Here is a 14,817-nt window from a genome sequence, read left to right as displayed (position 1 = left end):
TTATTTTATTTATTTTATTTATTTTTATAATTTAGTGATTGTTAATCATTGAGAAATGAGTAGTTGCTGTACTAAAAATAGTTTACCTTTTTTTTTAATATTTAATTTTATTTATTTTAACATTTATTTTAAATGAAGTAACCAAAACAGTTTTATGGTTTTCCTTTTAGTTAACTATAATCAAGTTAAGCTAAACAAAAATACTTAGAAACTAACTGAAATAAAATAAGTTTAAGTGTTTTAATATTTTATTTGATTTTACATTTATTGTATTTTATTATCTTATTTTATTTATTTATTTATTTATTTTTATAATTTAGTGATTGTTAATCATTGATAAAAATGTAAAATTGCATACTGTGTGATAAATTACAATTTTGAAGGAAAAAGTAGAAACTTGACAAGTCATTATGACAAAATGTCAAAATTACATTGTACTTATGTCATAATTTTTACTTAAATTGGGATTAAAAAAAGTCAAAATGACATAAATTGAAATTATGACATATAGCAAAATTATCACATACTAAGTCATTATGAGACAAAAAGTTGAAATTTAGACATAATCAAGTCATAATGAGTCAATTTTTATGTCATAATTTACTTTTTTTTCATACATCATAACTATGATTTTATGATTTTTCCTTGTGACAGAATTTGGTTGTTCATAGAAATGTGTTTGGAAACAATCATTGCAGTTCTTGCATTTCTGTAAAAATGAACATGAAACTGCATTCACAACCCCTTTTACTTCTGTAAAATGATCTTTATTTATAGACCAGGAATTGATCGGATCCTGAGAAGTGTGTGTTGGAGAGAAAGGGCTAAAGTGTAAGAGAGCTTGATGACTAAGTCATTTCAGAGAAACTTTATTCTCTATACGTTCTCTTTCTTGGAAAGAGAAGAGCAGGAGTGTGTATTATGCAAGTAAATAGGTTCCAGATGGATTTCTTGTTGACTTAAAACCCTGTTTTTGTCCGCATCATCGGTGTCACCGAGAGGAAGCGCTTTTAGGGCGAACACGTCCGGCCAAGAAACTGGCATTTAAACAAACAGACTGAATTTACGTTCCGGCTCTTAGAGTTTGGCACGGGGACGCGGCGGCGCTCTGCGGAGGCTTTGGCCGTTGTCCAGGTGGTCACGGAGGAGGAAGTCCCAGCCTGGAGAATTATGGGACTCATCAGCGTTCACCGTAGCTCCTCTGGGTCTCGTTGTACTCGCTGCTGATTTATACGGCGCGAGGGGAGGAACGAGGCCTCGCAGGTCATATTCATACATGCCTAAGTGGCTTGAAATTATTAGCTGCTTATCACCAGCCCATCCACGCCATTTTTAACGTGTCGGGACTTTTAAAATAACCCGCAAACGTTGGCAGCCGTAAAAACAGACATCATTCACACATGCGGCGTCAGGTGTGCCACGTCTCAATTCTGATATAATGTTTTCACACAAGCTAAAAGAGTCGTGCCGACGCGCAGGTCTAGGTTAATATCTCTCTTTGTTCCGAGCGGCTGCTAATTATAGCGGGTGATGACACACCTTCACGCCGCGCCGGTGATCCGTCATTTGACAGCCCGACGTGAGAGCTGTGAAAAAGGAAGGATATCTCTCTGTGAAATATGTATGACATCAAAAAGCCTTAAAGGTTATTACAAATTAATAATGAGAGGATAAAGTTGTAAAAAATAGCCCGGCCGTGGTGGGTGGGGTGTTTTAAATGTTTAATGTCGCATGCGGCGCTTGTAGATGACCACCAAACTCCGCTCCTTAAAGTTAAACAACAAAAATACTTGGCAACTTATTGAAATAAAATAGTGTTTAAGTATTTTCAGTTAACATTTATTTTATTTTTTTCTTATCTTGTTGGGAACTTGCTGAATTAAAATTTGTTTACATTTTTTATATTTACTTTTATTTATTTTAATATTTATTTAAAATTAAGTAACCAAAACATTTTTATGGTTTTCCTTTTAGTTAACTATAATCAAGTTAAGATAAACAAAAATACTTAGAAACTAACTGAAATAAAATAAGTTTAAGTGTTTTAACATTTTATTTCATTTTACATTTATTGTATTTTATTATTTTATTTATTATTTATTTTTATAATTTAGTGATTGTTAATCATTGAGTAATGTTTCCTTGGGAACTTGCTGTATTAAAATTAGTTTACTTTTTTTTTTTTTTGTATATTTAATTTTATTTATTTTCACATTTATTTTAAATTAAGTAACCAAAACATTTTTATGATTTTAATATTTTATTTAATTTTACATTTTATTATTTTATTTTATTTATCTATTTTTATAATTTTAGTGTAGTGATTGTTAATCATTGATAAATTTTTATTTGGGAACTTGCTGTTATTAAAAGTAGTTTACATTTTTTATATTTAATTTGATTTCTTTTAACATTTATTTTAAATTAATTAACCAAAACATTTTTATGGTTTTAATTTTAGTTAACTATAATCAAGTTAAGCTAAACAAAAATACTTGGCAACTAACTGAAATTAAATAAGTTTAAGTGTTTTAATATTTATTTGGTTTAATTTATTTTACATTTATATTATTTCTAATATAAATTTAATTTATATAATTTCTAACATTTATATTATTTTTTTGTAGTTTATTATAATAATGTTAAGCTGAACAAAAATATTTGACAACTAACTGAAAAAAAAATTTGTAGTTTAAAGTTTTATTTAATTTAACATTATTTTATTTTATTTATTTATATAATTTTAGTTTAGTGATCGTTAATTGTTGAGAAACTGTTGAGAACTTGCTGAATTAAAATGAATTGTTTATATTCAATTTTACATAATTTAACAAGTAACATTTCAAGTACCCAAAAATATTTATGGTTTTAGTTTTAGTTAACTATATTCAAGCTAAGCTAAACAAAAATACTTGGAAACTAAGTCTTGTAATATTTTATAATTACCTTTTATTTTATATATCAGTTTTATATTTTAGTTTTATATAAGCTATATAGTTATATATAAGTAAAGATGTTTTTAATAGTTAATAGAATTATTTTAGTTCATCTTTAATAGTTAGGTTAGTATTTTTTTCTCAGTTATTTTAGTAAATAAAGAAAATTTTGCCATGGCAACTAATTGAAATAAAATTAAATAAAGGTTGATTTTAATACTTTTAATTTCAGTTAACATTTATCTTACTTTAAGTTATGGAAATGTTGTTTTAAATTGTTTTTGATTGTTTAGAGATCAGTTTTTGTTCCAGGGAGCTATGACCACCCTGAGAAGAAATATTGTTTCCATGTAATAAAACTCTTTCTGCAGGTCTCAAATAAAAAATAATAATAATAATATAAAAAGATGGTAGGTTTATTTCCAATACTGACATAAATCACTTTTGAAAAAAAAAAAAAAAAAAAAAAGAAAAAAAAATGTATTATTATTATTATTAGGCCTGTGCACATGATTTAAACAGATGTTAAACTTGTGAGAGAAAAATCACTAGTTGTTCAAACCCCACTGAGTTATTATGAGAATATAGTTTTGCTCGTCCCAAGTACATTTCCATGAGCACACGATTTCTGCAGGTCTCACTGCTGTTTTGGATTCTGCTCGTATTCCTGTGACAGCACAAAAGACGGCGGTGTTTCTCTGCTGACATCTTCAAGTTCACTGAAGCTTCACTAAACAAGGAGCCGAAGCCTCTGTAGGTTTGCCGACACAGAAAAGCACTCGGCGACGACGTTATTTTTTCATCATTTTTCCTCGCGCTCTCATCTCCGAAGTGACTCGAACTGTCGCCCCTGAACACTTCACAATAATGACGGAAGACACTGTACAAAATTGCCTTGTTTATGGCGGTAATGTTAGCTGTCTGTTCCGGTGTCGCTCTCGCCGGAGACACGATCGTGGCAGCCGGTCTGAAGTGAATTTGCCGGGCGACTACCTGGAAACATCAACAGTCATTAATTATGCAAAACTCCCCTCGCAGTGGGAGCCGAGGAGCTGCTCGCAACGGCGGAGACGACTCCTATTAGAGTCGACGCGCTCCACAATGAGCCCCCGCTGCCTCGGGCCCCGCGCGGATTACGCCGCCGCAGACGCTCCGGCAGACTGACACGCCGCTCGCGCTCTTTCTAGTCGCTTCTCTCAAAGATGCAGTTTTATTGCGTTTGTGTTGCGTTTAACTGAAGATGAGACGCAGAGCGTTCGCCGTCCCGCCGCAGCGCCTTCATCAGTCACACAGTAATTCCCGCCGCTGCCACACTGTATTTCTGTTCCCTCTCTGCCGTCTGATTGCCTGTGTACCGCCGGTTCGGCTCAGATGTAAAAACGGAGGGAATGTGACAGACCTGACACGTAATATTTCACTCTCCGATGGCTGCCTGCGACATTTGACGTTATTATAAAGTACTTTCGGCTCGGCTCCAGTGGTCTGTGAGAACGAGATCCTTCTCTAGGTGTTTCACGGGCCGCTTTAGGACGTGTGTTAGCTTCCAATTAGACTGTGAAGGGTGATACCGTGGTATTTTGGTGTATATCGTGGTACTGAATGATCGCTGTATGCATTCTGTATACCGCAATAAGATTGGGTCTTTGAATGGAGAACAAATGGAGACTTGTGGTGAAGTCTCCTGTCTCTCAGATGTTAAAAAAAGATACCAGTAGCTTCACGTGTGTTTCAGCAGAGATCTCAACAATGTCTGGAACTGTGCTCAGGGGCCGGTTGCATAAAGCCTCTGTTAAGACAGTGTCTTAAGAACTAGAGTGTCTAACTAGCAGTTTACTAAGGGGTAATCAGTCTTATATTTTGGACCTTTTATGCAATGGCCCTAGATCTGGCAGTCTGCAGTCATGTCTGAGATCTTAGTATGAATTCAAACATGTTTCATCAAATTCTCTAAGGTCAAATCTCTATTCTCTTAGTATAACAACTGCTGACTCATTTGTCTGTTTTTATTTTAGTTGTATTTTAAGAGAAATGTCTGAAATGCAGCTGATACTCAAGTGAAACATAACTGAGAATTGTGCAACAAAGTCTATCTGTCTGTCTGTCTATCTGTTGTTCTATCCTTCTGTCTATTGTTCTATCATTCTATTGTTCTATCTTTTTATTTATAGTTCCATTCTACCATTCTATCTATCATTCTAACTATCGTTCTATCCATCGTTCTATCTATTGTTCTATCATTCTATTTATCGTTCTACCATTCTGTCGTTCTATCTATCATCTATCTGTGTATCTATCTATCGTTCTATTGTTCTACCGTTCTATTGTTCTATCTTTTTATTTATTGTTCTACCATTCTGTCGTTCTATCTCTATCTATCTGTCTATCTGTCTATCTATCTATCTATCTGTCTGTCTGTCTGTCTGTCTATCTGTTGTTCTATCGTTCTATCTATTGTTCTATCTATCATTCTGTTGTTCTATCTTTTATCGTTCTACCATTCTGTTGATCTATCTATCTATCGTTCTATCGTTCTGTTGTTCTATCGTTCTATCTATCTGTCTTTCTATCATTCTATCTATTGTTCTGTCTATCATTCTATTGTTCTATCTTTCTATTTATCGTTCTACCATTCTGTTTATCTATCTATCTATCTATCTATCTATCTATCTATCTATCTATCTTCTATCTATCTGTCATATCTATAATTCTATCTATTATTCTATTGTTCTACCATTCTCATTCTGTCTATCTCTCTATCTATCTCTCTATCTCTCAGTCTCTCTCTCTCTCTATCTATCTATCTATCTGTCTGTCTGTCTATCTGTCTCTGTTGTTCTATCATTCTATCTATTGTTCTATCTATCATTCTATTGTTCTATCTTTTTATTTATCGTTCTAACACTCCATCTATCTATCTATCTATCTATCTATCTATCTATCTATCTATCGTTCTATCGTTCTATCTATCATTCTATCTAATGTTCTATTGTTCTATCTTTTTATCGTTCTACCATTCTTTCTATCTATCTATCTGTCTATCTGTCTGTCTGTCTACCATTCTAGCTATTGTTCTATCTATTGTTTTGTTCTATCTTTCTGTTTATCATTCTACCATTCTGTCGTTCTATCTATCTATCTATCTATCTATCTATCTATCTATCTATCTGTCTATCTGTCTCGTTCTGTCTGTCGTTCTTTCAGTCACTCTGTCTGTCTGTCTACCTTATTTTCTATTTTAATTCAATTTTAATTGAAATTCTGGTGTTTATTTTGTAACATAAATGCAATCTCAATTCCAGAGCAACATCTGAGCATCAGGATTGTGCCGTTCTGTGACGTGACAAGTTGTCAAAACAAACGCAATAAATAAATGCAAAAGGATTCTTGAGAAAGTGTTTATTTTGGTTTTATGTGATGTAAGTGTTGATTGAAGGCAGGTGATGATGGTTCTGGTTTTAGCTCAGCGCTGACCGTGTGCGCGTGTGTGTGCGTGTGTTTCTCCTCACCATCATCTGTGCTCCATGAGCCTCTCGTTCATCAGAGTTTTTTGCTTTGAGCGGATGCTCTGTTGGCATGATGTCCTGTTACAGTGAAACAAAGGCAACGTTGACACTGGTAATTAATTAGGCTATTACGCCTTCTGCAATGATAATTGCCTGGCTGGAAAGTCACCAGCTCCGTGAGGGAGAGGAGAGGAGCCGCGGCGGGCCAGATCCATCCATCACGGACCAGACCCTCTCTTTCTTTCTCCACGGCGCTGCCTCACCTTGACTGGCACCCAAGTGCTCATAATGGATGAGCGGTGTAATGTGATACACGGAGAGATCGCTGTATGCAGCTCGCTGTGTATGTTGGGTCTCGTCTGCGATAACTTAAGGTTTCTGAGGGTCATTTTCCGGCCCTCAGTTCACTCACAGGGCAGGATGAAGCTGCTCCTGACGGCAGCTTTGATGCTGCACATTTCTCTTAATGTCTCTCGGTCTCGAAACTGATAAAAAAATGCACCTTTATTTAAATGAAACTTTTTTTTCTGGTCAATACAGCCTGTAGAGTACCAGCCATTAGCATTACCATTCATCTCAATTGCAGTTTCACAGCTCACCATTAAATATACAGTACATGTCATGTGACTCTAAATTAAAATTGCTTGCAGCAGACAGAAAAAAGTGAAATGTTTAAGAGAACTTGAGAAAGTATGTAGTAAAATACATCTGTTTTTGTAATTTATATGTTTCTATATAAATAAAACTGATCATAATCAGGGATTAGGAACAATGTTTTTCATTTTGGTTAATTTATAGTAAATAAAACAAAACAGAACACTCTTCTTGCAGATGGCGACAGAGAAAGGCCAAAGATTCGTAGTGCAGCTTTAAACATATGTACATGTGGATACAGTGTTCCATTTCTTTGGAATGGAAATATATATATATTTTATTTGTAAACATCCTACTTGTTTTTCGTTTATTTCAGGTAATGTCATAAAACTAGCAAGCTACGCCAGTAGTAGTACTGACAGTGTCGTGTAAACATGGCTGAAGACGTGAAAAGAGGAACAGACAAACCAAATCAATTAAGCGAGTCATTTACGCTGAAACTGCTCAGATAGATTCAGACATGTGACTTCAGTCATTCAGTTCAAACGATTCACTAGCAAAAAGCCAGATCAAAAGAGCCATTAATTTTCGAATTTCGCAAGTTTCAGAGAGGGTTTGTGAATCATTTGATTCAGATCGAAACTTCTGAGTTCGTTTACGAATCATTTGATTCAGATCAGCACTTTGGTGCGGGTTTGTGAATCATTTGATCGGAGCTTCACGTGTCGCAAATCATTTGATTCAGATCAGAACTTCAGAATGGGTTTGCGAATCTTTTGATTCAGATCGTAATTTCAGAGTGGGTTTACGAATCATTTGTTTCAGATCAGCACTTTGATGCATGTTCGTCAATCATTTGATCAGAGCTTCTCATATTGCAAATCATTTTATTTAGATCGGAACTTTGGAGTGGGTTTGTGAATCATTTGATTGAAATCCGACCTTCAAAGCGGGTTTGTGAATCTTTTGATTCAGATCATAACTTTGGAGTATCAATCGCAAATCATTTGATTCAGAGCGGGTTCACGAGTCATTTGATTGAAGTTCTGCGTATTGCAAATCATTTGATTCAGATCGGGATTTCGAAGTTGAACGCTCCAAGTCTTGATCTGAAATGATGGTTCGCGAATCATTATTCAGATCAGGACTTTGGAGTGGGTTCACAAATATTTTTTTCAGATTTCTTTTTATTACACAGTAGAAAACATCAAACCATTAAGGCAGTACAATTCTAAAAACAAAGCAATGAAGAAAGAAAAGTCTACACACATACAAATCCCTTAAGAAAATTAAACATGATTTTACTATAGTAAAATTGTAGTAACCAGTTTTTTTTGTATAACTGAAATTTTACCACAAATACCATGGTTAAACTATGGTTAGTGTAGCTAAACCATGGTTAATTTGTGGTTACTATCATTTAACTACAGTAACAATGTTTTTTTTGTTGTTGTTTTTTTTTTTTAAGAAAACCGTGGTTAATTTTTGTAAGCGATGTGTTGCCAGGTTGACAAAAAAGTAATAAATTTACACCATAAGAGGACCCATGGATGCTTTAGGATGGACAGAGCTTTGGATAGTTTTCATATACTTGTCTAAATCAACTTTGAATAAAGAAAAGAGAGGTTTAGAGCCGGATTTTTATTTATGTGTGTGAATTATTTGTTATGTGTTTGCATGTTCTCTTTTGAGTCATCAAACAATTAATGATTTTAGTGGGATAAAATTACGGGAATGAGGTCATGTTTTTGACGTTACCAACATTTTAAAATAATGTTTTGAACATCGTGTGAACTCTTAATTAGAGTTCTTCAGTGTGATCTGAGATGATCCAGAGAGCATCTTCAGCTTCAGTCGAAGCAAGAAAACCTGCCAAAGTCACACGATCAGCCGATTAGTTTAGAAACAGAGTAGATTGTGAACTTATGAAAACTTTTGTTTTTTTGAACTAGTCAAAACTGTGAAACAAAATTTATTTCCAGGTCTAATTGAAAGAATGATCACAGATTTGCAATGTACTCTCAGACTTTTAGACCCACTGTATTAATCAGAAGCATTATTCATTTCTTCAGCTGTAAAATTTCCATTGTTCCATGCATCTCTGTTCTTATTTTTTTTTTTTTTATCTTGGTTCACCCCTGTGATCTCTCACTCTTTATTCTAGCTGCATGTTGTTGTTAAGACTGAGGTTTTCTCCAGCTGAGGTCACGCTACACCTCAACCGTCTGTAGGTTCTGTTTTGCTAAAAAGTGCCTCGTGTTTGGAAGTGCAAAGACTTGAGATAAAGATGTGCGATTAGTTGTGCACGTGGGTTAGTTACAGTAACCCTCAGCTGTGGGTTAGTGCTGTGGTGCTCTGTAGAGGTTAGAGGGGTCTTCACCACTTTGATCAGGGTTTAACGTCTTCCTGTGAATCTCATCTGGATTTAGAGCTGAACCTGCAAGATTGTCTTCTCTTGAACGTGTTAGGATTTTGACTGAACTGAGATCAGTATGTAACTCTTGATCTGAAGCCGTTTTGTTGTGAGAAAGCATCTTCTGCTTTATGTCTCATGTCTGGCTCATGCTGTAGAGCAGCAGAATTCCTAGTCGTAAAATATTTACTTAAAGTACCTCTGAGTTATTTTTAAGTAATTTAACAACACATTTAACAACACATTCACATATTCCCTAGTGTTGGTTAATGGTCATGCATTGATGCTCAAAAGTTCCACAGTAATTTTTTTTGTTTGTTTGTTTTTCTGTTTTTTGTTTTTCCCAAACTATTTATATATATGGCTGCACAACTTGGCCATATATTTGTATTGCAATTATTTTTACATATATGGCAATTTTAGCAGTAATAGAACATTTCAGCTTCTATGAAACATCTCATATTGATGCTGCTGAAACCAGCTAACCTCCTTCAGGTGTCTTTATTATTATCAGTAGTAGTAATAATTTTAACTTGTAATTAATAATTCAAATGTTTAAAACTTTATATATTATATATTTTAATTTTATATAGTTATTTTTAAACAATGTTATATTCATTATTATTTTATAATAATTTTTTGAATAATTGTATAAATAATTAATTGTTAGTAAAATTAATTTAGATAATTAATTATGAAAAAGCATAAAAATAAAGACAAATATATATTATCGTTGTAAATTACATTTGTGTGTAAAATAAAAAAATACATATTTTATAATTAGAAGAATCATTTTGTTTTATTCTACAAATGACCAGTGTTTAAAATTATTCACTTTCAAGCCTTCAAACCCCCTCATGCTTTTCGTTAGTTAATAGGTAATAGTTACTTTAGTTAATAAATTGTAAACTTAAAAATGTTTGAAATTATGCAAATTTGTAGATAAAGAGAAACATATGCACACTGTGTTCTGCATACAGAGATGTAGTTGGTGAGAAGCAGCATTTACTGCAAACTGAACCACTCTGAGATGCTGAAAAACTGCTTTCAATTTATATCATGATTTCAGTTTCATTTTGATTAACTGTACAGCCCCATTTATTTTAAGTGAACATTTTCTTTAAATAATTATAAGCTTTTTAGCAGCTCATGAACCCCCTGCTGTCGCTTTACAAACCCCCGTTTGGGAGACTGTAGTGTGGCGTGTGTCTGGGCTCTTAGAGGGCAGCGTGTTTCACCAGCGCTGGTTCTCCGGCTGGTACTGTCACTGTGTGTGTGTGTAAGTGTGTGTGTGTGTGAGTGACACAGGCTGCTGATTGGAATTGACGTGGGGACTGGATATGTGTCAGGACTTCGGTTGCTCATTTCTCTCCGCGCCTCAGAGACAGCAGCTGCTTTTTCACACAGTCCATTGTGAACTCCACAGCCAGATTTACTCCAATATGACGCTGGATAACTCATAGTTTGCCTTACTCATGTTCTTACTGTTATTGTCAGAATAAGGATGAGCTTTTATTACTTTTGTTCATTGAATTATGTGAAGCATACTAAGGGCCATTTTTTATTTATTTATTTATTTTTTTAAATAAACATCCAGTCAGGTCAAGGTGTCACATTTATGTTGTGGCAAGTTGTCCATTTTAATATGTATAAATTTTCTTTGAAGGATATATATATATATATATATATATATATAAAGGATTTATTACTGTAGGATATATACTCTGACCAAAATTATAAACGCAACACTTTTGTTTTTGCCCCCATTTTTCAGGAGCTGAACTCAAAGATCTAAGACTTTTTCCATGTACACAAAAGGCCTATTTCTCCCAAATATTGTTCACAAATCTGTCTAAATCTGTGTTAGTGAGCACTTCTCCTTTGCCGAGATAATCCATCCACCTCACAGGTGTGGCATATCAAAATGCTGATTAGACAGCATGATTATTGCACAGGTGTGTCTTAGGTTGACCACAATAAAAGGCCACTCTAAAATGTGCAGTTTTATTTCACAGCACAATGCCACAGATGTTGCAAGTTTTGAGGGAGCGTGCAATTGGCATGTTGACTGCAGTAATGTCCACCAGAGCTTTTGCCCGTGAATTTCTCTACCATAAGCCGTCTCCAAAGCAGTGTTAATTTTGACAGCAGATTCTGATTTAGTCTTAGTCTTGGTCTTTGGAATAATACACCATTTAGTTTTAGTCCTATTTTAGTCATCTGAAATCTTTTAGTCTTAGTCTAGTTTAGTTGACTAAATATCATAAGAGTTTTAGTCTTAGTTTAGTCTTAAGTCTTTTAGTCTTAGTCTAGTTTTAGTAGACCAAATATTAGCAGATTTTTCTCCATAATTCACGTAATTGTAAGTATATTACAATATATGGAAGCATATAGAGAATACAGGCACATATCTAATTGTTGTAATAAAAAAACATTTATTTTATTAAATGTCAAAAACATGAGTCTTTTTCACAAAAATAGCCATAAGACCTGCTCTCCCTGAACAATATACATGCTCCCTGAAAAAGATATGCATTGTCCCTGAATTATATGAAACGCATATGACATTCTTTCAAGATAAAGTACAGCATTATTGAAATAGATAACCAATGAACTTACTGTCTTCTACAGTCTTTGCAAAATCAAAAGCATAAAGAAATATAAAGTGAAATTCTCAAAAATAAAATGGGAGACGCTCTTGTTGTCCTTGTTGTCATATGTGAAGTTTGACCAGATGTCAATTCTTCGTTTTCGTCCTAGACCAAGCTCTGACATTTCTGTCTGTCTGTCTATTCATGAGACATACCGCTGCCCTCGGACCACGTGCACAAAACGTTAGCGTGTTGCTAACGAGAAAAGTCAACTTAAATTAACCAAAGCTTTGTAACCAAGACTGTGCAACCAAGTATAATGTATAACTAAATATAATGTATAACAAACGTCCTCATAACTTGAAAACCGTGGCTTTTGAAATGGCTTTGCCAAGATCAACCTGCCCTCAAAAGATTCGCTCTGATTGGATTTACCCACAAAAGGGTAGTTCTTATTGGATCTCTTCTCCATTCGTCCCGCCCCAACATTTTCCTCTCGTTTTTATTCGTTGACTAAGGGTGTCAGTTAAATTTCGTCATCGTCTTCGTCATCATATCTGACTTTTTATTTAGTTTTTATTTAGTTTTCATCTGTAAAAAATGTTCGTTGACGAATATTTTTCGTCATAGTCTTCGTCAACGAAATTAACACTGCTCCAAAGGCGTTTCAGAGAATTTGGCAGTACATTCAACCGGCTTCACAACCGCAGACCACGTGTAACCACACCAGCCCAGGATGACCAGACAACCGGACAGCTGCTGCAACAGTCGGTTTGCATAACCAAAGAATTTCTGCACAAACTGTCAGAAACCGTCTCAGGGAAGCTCATCTGCATTCTCATCGTTCTCATCGGGGTCTCGACCTGACTGCAGTTTGTCGTCGTAACTGACTTGAGTCGGCAAATGCTCACATTCAATGGCACTTTGGAGAGGTGATTTCTTCATGGATGAATCCCGGTTTTCACTGTATAGGGCAGATGGCAGACAGCGTGTATGGCTTCGTGTTGGTGAGCGGTTTGCTGATGTCAACGTTGTGGATCAAGTGGCCCATGGTGGCGGTGGGGTTATGGTATGGGCAGGTGTATGTCATGGACAACGAACACAGGTGCATTTTTATTGATGGCATTTTGAATGCACAGAGATACCATGAGGCCCACTGTTGTGCCATTCATCCATGACCATCACTTCATGTTGCAGCATGATAATGCACATCCCCATGTTGCGAGGATCTGTACACAATTCCTGGAAGCTGAAAACATCCCAGTTCTTGCATGGCCAGCATACTCACCGGACATGTCACCCATTGATCATGTTTAGGATGCTCTGGATCGGCGTATACGACACTGTGTTCCAGTTCCTGTCAATATCCAGCAACTTTGCACAGCCATTGAAGAGGAGTGGACCAACATTCCACAGGCCACAATCAACAACCTGGGTGCAAAAACAAAAATGTTGCATTTATAATTTTGGTCAGTGTGTGTGTGTGTATATATATATACAGATACAAGTTCAGATACAAAACCCTTTAAAAGCCACCTCAGTCAAAAATGAGATAATGATACTGAGTAAATGGTCTCAACACATAGTATACTCTTCATATATAAACATACACACACAATACATTATATACATTAATTTATCATGTTTTTATTGTGCTTTATTGTGTTAGCTGTATTTTTGGGAGTTATATAATATATGTGACCCTGGATGACAAAATCAGTCTTAAAATTATGATTTATACATCATCTGAAATAAATAAATAAATAAATAAGCTTTCCATTGATGCATGGTTTGTTAGGATAGGACAATATTTGGCCGAGATACAACTATTTGAAAATCTGGGATCTGAGGGTGCAAAAAAATCAAAATATTGAGAAAAATCGCCTTTAAATTTGTCCAAATGAAGTTCTTAGCAATGTGGCTTTAAAATATTCTTTATGGTCAGAACATGACAAACGCTTCATGTTTTTTAATTCTTCACACTTTTTCCAGTAGTTTTTCCTTAACAAAATAAATATCTTAATATAAAAAAATAATTTCTTAGTTCTGCATGTTATAATGAGTGATATTGTTTCAAATCAAGAAATAGGTTTTGTGTTACCTGATAATGTTAATAATAGTGACATAACATTATTATGTCTCTTAGAAATACACATTTGATAGTGGCTTGAGTTAGGAGGTAGATTTATGTTTATTATCAAAATCAGTAATATCTGTAAAAATTGTAGCAATTTTTATATGGTGAAATTTTATTATTCTGAAGTTTTTTTTTTGTTTGAGCAAGGTTGAGCAAATGATGTCAAAATATTATTTTTAAGTGTATTTAAAAACCGCTAATTTGCATTTGCATAACTTTCTAGTAGTTGTGAATGAATTCACTCAATCTGACTCTTTGTCCTCATAAACCCAAACTCTTTCTGTAGCACATCCGAAATGTTCAGCCATCAGGGCTAAAAAGTGATGATTCACTGCTAATTGCAAAATCACCAGTTGTGATAATTGTAATTGATGAGTGTATAATTGCTAATTGCTAGTCTTTATTGGAGCCTCTCTGCCTTCATTTCTTGCTCACGCTCTTTTTTTTTTTTGTCACATTTTCATTCTTTTGCGCTGACTTTTCTCGATGTCTTTATGCTCCTCTTGACCTGATCAAGCAAGTTGCGCATGTGTGTCAAAAGTTTGCACATATGTGAAAACACATTCACTGATTCTGAAAATTATACACAGTTTCTGTTTTCAAATTAATTACGGGATCCAACCACAGATGCTTTTGGCAGTCG

General features: G+C 34.7%; 1 protein-coding gene across 2 annotated transcripts in view; it reads left to right on the top strand.

Moving 5' to 3' along the window:
- The window catches only part of cux2b (cut-like homeobox 2b), a 219,452-nt gene that overhangs the window by 135,519 nt on the left and 69,116 nt on the right, over window positions 1-14,817 (top strand). The gene's annotated exons all lie outside the window — the stretch shown is intronic.

Source organism: Labeo rohita, chromosome 8, assembly GCF_022985175.1.
Source record: "Labeo rohita strain BAU-BD-2019 chromosome 8, IGBB_LRoh.1.0, whole genome shotgun sequence".
NCBI classification, from domain to species: Eukaryota; Metazoa; Chordata; class Actinopteri; order Cypriniformes; family Cyprinidae; genus Labeo; species Labeo rohita.
This window is presented reverse-complemented; position numbering and strand designations above follow the sequence as displayed.